At 40.4% G+C, this 8,994-nt stretch overlaps 1 long non-coding RNA gene across 1 annotated transcript; it reads left to right on the forward strand.

Moving 5' to 3' along the window:
* The first annotated feature begins 2,152 nt into the window (after positions 1-2,152).
* On the forward strand, positions 2,153-6,361 carry LOC101742201 (uncharacterized). The gene is made up of 3 exons (XR_009974875.1): positions 2,153-5,228; positions 5,696-5,773; positions 6,249-6,361. It is a non-coding gene; the product is annotated as an uncharacterized LOC101742201 (long non-coding RNA).
* The last annotated feature ends 2,633 nt before the right edge of the window (positions 6,362-8,994 follow it).

Below are 8,994 nucleotides of genomic sequence, written 5' to 3' on the forward strand. Positions count from 1 at the left end.
TAGTCGATCTGAACATATTATGTAGGTATTAATTTAAAACATTCTTTCACCGAGAACTCGTGACTGCTTCGCGCCAGAGAAAGCTGGACGGTGCTTCCGTCCCGTGTGGGGTAAGCCCACTGAGTTTCTCGCCGGATCTTCTCAGTGGGTGGCGTTTCCGACCCGGTGGTAGATTCTGATAAGCTTTTTTTTATGATTGAGAGTGTACTGGTGGCACGGAGACCTTTTCACTTTCACAAAGACAGGTGGGCGAGCAAGGGTTCAGCTAGCGAAGCTCTCCCTAGGGTTAGTGTTGGCAAGGTCTGCAGGTTAGAGCCCCGTGAGTTCACCTACTCGTTCGTCGAATCTAGTATAACCCTTCGAGGTTACTAGAATAGGTAGGAACAAAAATGTGGGATCACAATACGACGATAGGAAGGAATTATCCTTCATCTCGTTAAAGCCGTACACATATTTGACACGTATACACTTGGTATCAGCCTGTGGCACCCGGCATGGTTCCAGTCACTTGATACAAATACCATGGCCGTCTTAGATGTCATATAATTGAAAAAAAAAAGCATTTTTAATTTGTTTTTTATTGCTAAACCGGGCTATTGAGATCACAACCCACCTAGTGGTTATCGGAGCCATCAACAAAAGTAAAAATAAATCTACCTTGAGACATCAGTTCTAAGTCTTAGTTCTATAGTACGACGGCTGCCCCACCCTTCAAACCGGATCTCGGTGCTGCTTCGTGGCATAAATGACCAGGGTGGTGGTACCTACCTTTTTTATTTTTATTTATTGCTTAGATGGGATGGACGAGCTCACAGCCCACCTGGTCTTAGGTGGTTACAGGAGCCTATAGACATCTACAACGTAAATGCGCCAATCACCTTGAGATATAAGTTCTAAGGTCTCAGTATAGTTACAACGGCTGCCCTACCCTTCAAACCGAAACGCATTACTGCTTCACGGCAGAAATAGTAAACCACCAGTAATTACGCAAATTTTACAAATTTTGCGGGTTTCATTTTTATTAAACGATGTTATTCCTTCACCGTGGAAGTCAATAGTGAACATTTGTTGAGTACGTATTTCATTAGAAAAATTGGTACCCGCCTGAGATTCGAACACCGGTGCATCGCTCAACACGAATTTAAAATTAATCTTACAATTTATGTTGCCAGATTGCAAATGCACCATAAACCAGTGTTGTCAGAATTGTAAATGCGATTCTTCGTGCATTTGTTCCGGCAAGAAGCCAGCACCAGTGGAAGCCAGCAAGAAGACTACCAAATCATGAAATCGACTAGAAAATTATAATACGTAATTGTAAATTGTAATCTCGGTAATGAAAATTGTATCATAATATTGAGAATGTAATCTGATTAATAAACATAATACATTTAAATTGGACAAACTGTGTTGTTGTTAGTTTTTTTTTTTTGAGCAGAATGGATATCGCCGTATTTCCGCCTATGGGTTGGAGATAGGCAAGCTAAAGACAAATCGCCCTGACTTCGGACTGTGTTTTTCAGATTCCACAACTGAAATTAATTTTTAAAATAATCAGAAAGATACCATTAAATTACACTGTTACTAATAAGACGACTTTTACGTATTTTTTGAGTTTTTATAATTAAAACACAAGTTCCTTGCCGTTGTGATGATGTGAAAGAACACTAAATACTTACTAATTTTTAAATTCTAAAATTTAATAAATAAAACTAATTTAGAATGTGAAAAAAGATGAGATAGCGTACAGAAGCAAATATCAGCAAATAATATGCTTCGGAAATGTTGTATATTCCAATAAGCTATAGAATAATCAAGACGACAGAAATTCAATAATGCCTTGTCAAATTGTTGTATACGAGTACTATCCATGTCTTAAAAAAATGCCCTTACGATTCGAAGCGTTTTGTTTGATGAGGCGAAACTAATTAAAACTTCACTGAGAAGTAATTAAAAAAAAAAGTACCTTGACTTTTTGTTTTGGTCGCTAGAAAAGTAAAAACCAAATACTATATCGGACATTTGATTCAATTTAAAATATTTTTCTGTAGATATGGTACATATCTGAAAGATTGTAGGATCTATTTTTTAGATCACTCTGAATATTTTTTTTTTTTTTTTTTTTTTTTTATGGCTTAGATGAGTGGACGAGCTCACAGCCCACCTGGTGTTAAGTGGTTACTGGAGCCCATAGACATCCACAACGTAAATGCGCCACCCACCTTGAGATACAAGTTCTAAGATCTCAAGTATAGTTACAACGGCTGCCCCACCCTTCAAACCGAAACGCATTACTGCTTCACGGCAGAAATAGGCAGGGTGGTGGTACCCACCCGCGCGGACTCACAAGCGGTCCTACCACCAGTAAAAATTGTAACAAAATACCTACTGTAGAATTACTAGATAAAACGATGGAACGGAAAAGACCGACCTTTGACTGTTTTTCAATGTTAAATGTGTTTTGTTACACAATTTTCTCTCTCTCTCTCTCTCTCTCTCTCTCTCTCTCTCTCTCTCTAAATTGTGAAACTGAGCAGATCGCAGAAGCATAATTCTGTTTATAACCGCTGCAGAGCTCTCAGACACTTTGGTTTTAAGATATAGCTCTTATTAAGACGCCTCCCTCATTTTCCAAGTAGTTCATTTTTCATTTTTCCATTCACGCTATAGTGAATATGGGTTTTCACTGTAGACCGTATTGTTAGAGCCTAATAAATGAACCAATTAATGTTTCAATATCAGCTGGTATTTAGCCAAATGAACTGTACTTGAACTTGACTTGACTTGTCAATACAAGAACAGTCAATGAATCGAGTCACTCTAAAACCAGAAGTAGGTTTAGGGACCTGGTAACCGTACTCTTCAAACTCGCTAAAGAGGATCGTTTGGTACCTCTGGATCTGCGGAGGGACTTCGGTTCCCTCTGTATTTTGTACCGTATGTTCCATGGGGAGTGCTCTGAGGATTTGTTTGAGATGATACCCTCATCTCGTTTTACCATCGCCCGCTATTGGAGTAGAGTTCATCCATACTAGCTGGAGCCACTGCGTTCATACACAGTGCGGTTCCAGAGATCTTTTTTGTCACGTATTATCCGGATTTGAAATGCGGTTCCCTCCACGGTGTTTCCCGAGCGCTATGACCTATCCTTCTTCTTGGCTCTGCCCCTGCTGACGTCCATGCGACGGTAACCACTCACCCTCAGGTGGGCCGTATGCTCGTCTGCCTATACGGCAATAATAAAAAAAAGTACGAAGTCAAACTTAACCCATACATCAGCCCGCCGAGTTTCTCGCCGGATCATCTCAGCGGGTCGCGATTCCGATCCGGTAGTAGATGCATTCGTGAAGCAGCTGCCCTTAAGCTGTTAAGTCTCCTTCGAAGTCGCTCAAAGCTGTTAACACATCCCGCCTCTCCTGGCTGAGTTCGTGCTCGCCCACCTGTCCCAGTGCAACTGGAAAAGCCCCCGGGCCACCAGTAATCCTTTTATAAAAACATAGAACATAAAAAAAAAACAATTACTATAGTTATTATCTTGGAATAATGTCTTATAACATTGTGCATATGGCACCAAAGAAACACAGAGACGACCGTTACCTCTAAAGCTATAAAGTATTCGATGCGAAGGAAATACAATTATTATAATGACAAGAAATACGAAAACGCGAAATTAAAAGACGACTTCAAACAAGAATATAAAAACTTTAATGGGAAATTAAAAGGCTAAGATCATCGATCGAGCTGGGTGGATCGACGACCGAATGCTTTTATTTGGAACTTTTTTTTATTTTTTTATTGCTAAGGTGAGTGGACGAGCTCACAGTCCACCTGGTGTTAAGTGGTTACTGGAGCCCATAGACATCTACAACGTAAATGCGCCACGCACCTTGAGATATAAGTTCTAAGGTCTCAGTATAGTTACAACGGCTGCCCCACCCTTCAAACCGAAACGCATTACTGCTTCACGGCTGAAATAGGCAGGGAGGTGGTACCTACCCGTGCGGACTCACAAGAGGCCCTACCGTTGTAGGCAGACGAGCATACGGCCCACCTGATGGTAAGTGGTCACCGTCGCTCATGGACGTCAGCAATGCCAGGGGCAGAGCCAAGCCGCTGCCTACCATAAAGTACTCTCCGCAAGCCTCGTTTGAAGAAGGACATGTCATAGCGCTCGGAAAACACCGTGGAGGCACCCTTGAATGTATGCAACTTACAATAAAAATGTCGTGAGCGCCATTCGGGTTTTTGTTAAATCTCTGCTGTACTACGAGACCTACCGTCACACTTTTTCACCTTGTAGGTTTTGACCAACATAAAATATTCTTAACCAGATAATATTTTGGGACACTTCTCAATTAAGTGAATTTACCAGTCTTTTTCAGTTATAAAAATATGTTTTCGGTAGCCTCTCGTTTCGATCTTAATGTGGCGCCTATCAACTATTGTTTTTGTAATGGAATGGTCAACTAGTAGCCCGAAGGCCTTTTCAGCTTCGATGGGATGGTTGAACGAGCACAAACTCAGCCTGGAGGAGAAGGATTTGTTAACAACTGCCCAAGGGCCTCTGGAAAGATCTGGGTAGAAACGTGGCGAGTTGATGTTATGCGCTAGGTTTCACTGAAGTTTTCAATGAGTTTGACGAGTACGGTTACCAAGGGTATCTAAACTTGATCCTAGTATTAAGCTGCAAGCGTCTAGCAAAAGTGTTTGTGGATCCGGAGGATCCGAAAGGACACTTCTATGGCTTTACTGGTTCTTGCATGAATAAAAAATCTAAAGAGTATTCTGTGGTGACCGCGATAAACCGGCTATCGTGCCGCATCGCCTTATCGAAGTACCATTCCGATGCTCACTTCAGGCGTTTCATGGCGATGAATTGGCTATACAGCAACCTATCTAATGGTCCAATGTCAGGAATATTTTTCGCCAACCCATTTGCTCTGAGCTACAGAATTTCCCCACGATGTCATCCCTTATAAATACGGTATAAATAAAAAAACTGTCAAAAGTAAATCTTAAGTTACTTAAACCAAAAAACTAATCTTGTAACAAAAAGCCAACAATGCTTAAACAACAATAGTGAGGTCTCAGATCAGCCTTGCAACTGTTTCTTTATGTTTTTTACGTGAAGTTTCATCTATATAAACCGATTCTATGAGAGATCTAGCACAGTAATCAACTATCGTGATAATCTTACGACATGCCTGCCCCCTGTGAACCGTGCAAAGGTATGAAAATGTATTATGAGTTCAGTAAATTGTGAGAGGTTTTCCGTACAAGAATGTAGGTAAGCAAGCATGCAATTATTAGCAAAAATAATTCCGTGGATTTATTGTAGTTCCAAATTGTATTTCAATTTTACTACTTCATCCTCCCCTCCTTGAGTCCTCAGGGCCGCATTCTCAGGGTATACTGTGACTTCTTTGCTCTTTCACCTAATCTGATATACTGAAATCGTTACTTGTGTGACGGTACTTGATAAAAAAACAAAGCCTCGATTCTTTTATCAAAATTTGATGTTATGGGAAACTTCGGTGCCACAAGCAAGAGATTCTGTCTCATTTGTACATTATCAGTGTGATTGCTAGTTGAATTTAAATGTTCAGTCACTAATTGCTTCAGTTATCCAATTATCCTAGTTTAGTTTACAGCAATCTTTTTGACTGTTTATTCTATGAAACGTGATTTCATGTAGAGTCATGCAAGGATGGCGCCACCTGTAAAGACGACTGCAACTGCGATGCCAACTGCTCCGATTGTCCACCAAAGACAGGTATGTTTGTTTCTAATTAATTATGGTTCTTTAAATCTGTTTAAGTTTGTTTTTAATTTTAATCCAATTAGTTTTTTCATTAGTTTATATTAGGAGTACAACACGAACAAAATTTCACAAGGAAATAAGTGGCAGTATCTGTTTGTGTTTCCATGTGGAATAAAATTGGGTTTAAATTTATTTATTAATATTTTTTCTGTGTTTTTTCTCCAATTTCTAATCTGAAATCATACTTGGACCTTATGGTACAGAAGTAAAGGTCACTAACGAAGACCAAGGCATTATAAATAAATAAATGTTCAATTTTTTTGACTTACGTCAAACGCCTAGTAGACCTTTCTTGGGACCCAAGTAAGTCCCTATTGCATTGTACCTACCGTAGTTGTCCTACTCTTGAAATCTGGCACGAGTTGCTTCTGTAAGCAAATCGTGTGGTTTTATCCGTCATTTAAACTGAATAAATGTTAACTTACAGGAAACTGCTGCTAATGGACATCTAAAGGAAACATTTGAAAACGACCCGTTTTGTTTTTAAGGACTCTGGATGTATACTTTATGATTATGGATAATAAACAATTGTGATCTATATTGATGCGATTTTTTTTTCTTGCTGAATATGAACGTGTTAGGTATTTTAATAATACGTACATAATATATCCACCTTGCTAAGATTACGGTTGTGAAGAAAATACAGAAGTCGCTATGAAATAATTAAAATACTAGAATCCAACATTTGCAGATACTTTGATTCTTAGTTCTCAAATTAGCCGTTATGCAGTAATTCTGTTTCAAGTTTGGACAGCTACTGCAATAATAAAATTAAGAGTCAGACCTCAAGATTGTGGGATATTTAATTAAGAGAATTAAAGAAAATTTTGATAACAACCTGACGTCACTTTTGGCTAATGCTAGATTTAAATTATTTTATTAACCGGTCAAATAATTACTGGCATGCTGACCAGTAGACCCAGTAGCTGTATCGCATGCAGAAACGATAGTCACCACGCCATGAATTTCATCCAATTTAAGAGGCAATTGGAATCTTAAGTAATTGGTACTACAACTTTCGAAATGGTACCAGTGGCTCCTAGAACATATATTTTTTTTGTGAATCGCAACCCACTGAGAAGATTGGGCGAAAAACTCAGTGAGCTGTGTCTTCAGCTTCCTAATTGACGAGTTCGATGAGGACGGTGACCGGTGCTTGAGGGGCCTAAAAGCACTAAAAGATGATCCGGAGATCTGACACGACATCGTCGCCCGGGTCCGGTAAGATATTTTTATTACACTACTTAGTTATACCTAGACCTAAACCTAGACCACCTGGTCTACGGGTACGAAGATTTATTGGTACCGTAACCACTAGCACCACTACCACCATAGATCAAAGTGAAGTCGTCGTGGCCTAAAGGATAAGACGTCCGGTGCATTCGTATCTAGCGATGCACCGGTGTTCGAATCCCGCAGGCGGGTACCAATTTTTCTAATGAAATACGTACTCAACAATTGTTCACGATTGACTTCCATGGTGAAGGAATAACATCGTGTAATAAAAATTAAACCCGCATATTTATAATTTGCGTAATTACTGGTTGTAGGACCTCTTGTGAGTCCGCACGGGTAGATACCACCACCCTGCCTATTTCTACCGTGAAGCAGTAATGCGTTTCGGTTTGAAGGGTGCCGTTGTAACTACCTAGTTATACTGAGACCTTAGAACTTATATCTCAAGGTGGGTGGCGCATTTACGTTGTAGATGTATATGGGCTCGAGTAACCACTTAACACCAGGTGAGCTGTGAGCTCGTCCACCCATCTAAGCAATAAAAAAAAACCACCATCACTCAAGAGGTCTAGAATTTAATCTAAAATGGTCCAATAATTTTATTGTTAAAGATTTTCTCTCAAACCAGAATGCAGCTGCTTCGAAACAGAAATAAACAGAAGGGTGGTACCTACTTGGGCGGACTTGCGCTATTTTAGCAGGACGATTAGAGGGGATAAATAAACTTAGGTAGGAACAATGATTGTGCCTATAAATGAACGACGAAAACTTAGTATTGGTCACATAAATACCTAATTACTGCTGAGATTGATTCTATGTAAATGGCAACTGGTGAAGCGATTTTTCTGCGTGAAAATAGTTGAGAATTGTCCGAGAGAATTGTCAGCAAACTCCAAATATGCCATTTCTACTAAAACCTACCAATGTTGGCTTTATATCGAGACTGCATCAATCGCTGCGTCAATGCATATTTAAAGGAAAAAAGCCATTGAGTTCATCCTGATTCGAGTTTAAATGAAGCAAAACATGTCTATATTATTTTGCATTTAATAGAAAAAGGCAGTGGCCCATTTAAAGGAAGATGTGGCTTTCACTTGTCACTGAATTAAAATCATTACCGTCGCTTTTACATTGAACAATATTGAAACTACTGTTTATATAATTTTTATTTGTAATATTATAATAACAATGAATTAAAAAAAAGTTTTTTTATTATCATTGTTGTCGTACGACGTATGTACCTGAATTAACGTATTTATATGCACTATTTGTGTTTTTAATGTTAAATGTCACCTTCTAGCTAATGATTTTATTGACTCTTAATGCTGCGATAACACTGCCGCAATCACTCACAATATGTCGCGACAATAATATCGAGAACTTAATTGGTATATTATTTTTAAAAACACAAATTCTGAATAATTCGTGATAAACAAGCCATTTAATGTGCAAGGGTGAGATGACTCATTTGATGAAGTCGAGATTATTATGTGCAATCATCACCATCTCCCAGAAGGAGGCGGCGGAACGGGAGAGGGAGAGCTCTTCTTTCCTCTCGGCGCCGTGCCGAGCCGGGGGTCGGGGGAGGGCGTTCGTCCAGCCCCGGCCCCTGTGAGGAGGCAGTATCCTCCCGGTGATGGTCATGGGGCGACGTGAGGGGATTGAGGCTACGCTATCGTCACTCTAGCGTGCTGGCACCAGGAGGATGGGACGCGTCGGCCGCTGCGGACTGCGATGCGGTCCGCATTGCCGTCGTCGTTGTCGTCACCGAACATACTGTGGAGGAGCAACCCGGTCGGCGGTGTATCGCGTTCAGACCCGGCAAGCTGGTTCTAACCCAGCGGGGTATCCATCCAGAACACCAGCGGCATCGCCCGGACGTCCTCGGGGTAGCGCCGCTAGTCTGGCTGTAGTGTTGACCGCCAGAACCCCCTACT

The sequence above is a fragment of the Bombyx mori genome, chromosome 14, assembly GCF_030269925.1.
Source record: "Bombyx mori chromosome 14, ASM3026992v2".
NCBI classification, from domain to species: domain Eukaryota; kingdom Metazoa; phylum Arthropoda; class Insecta; order Lepidoptera; family Bombycidae; genus Bombyx; species Bombyx mori.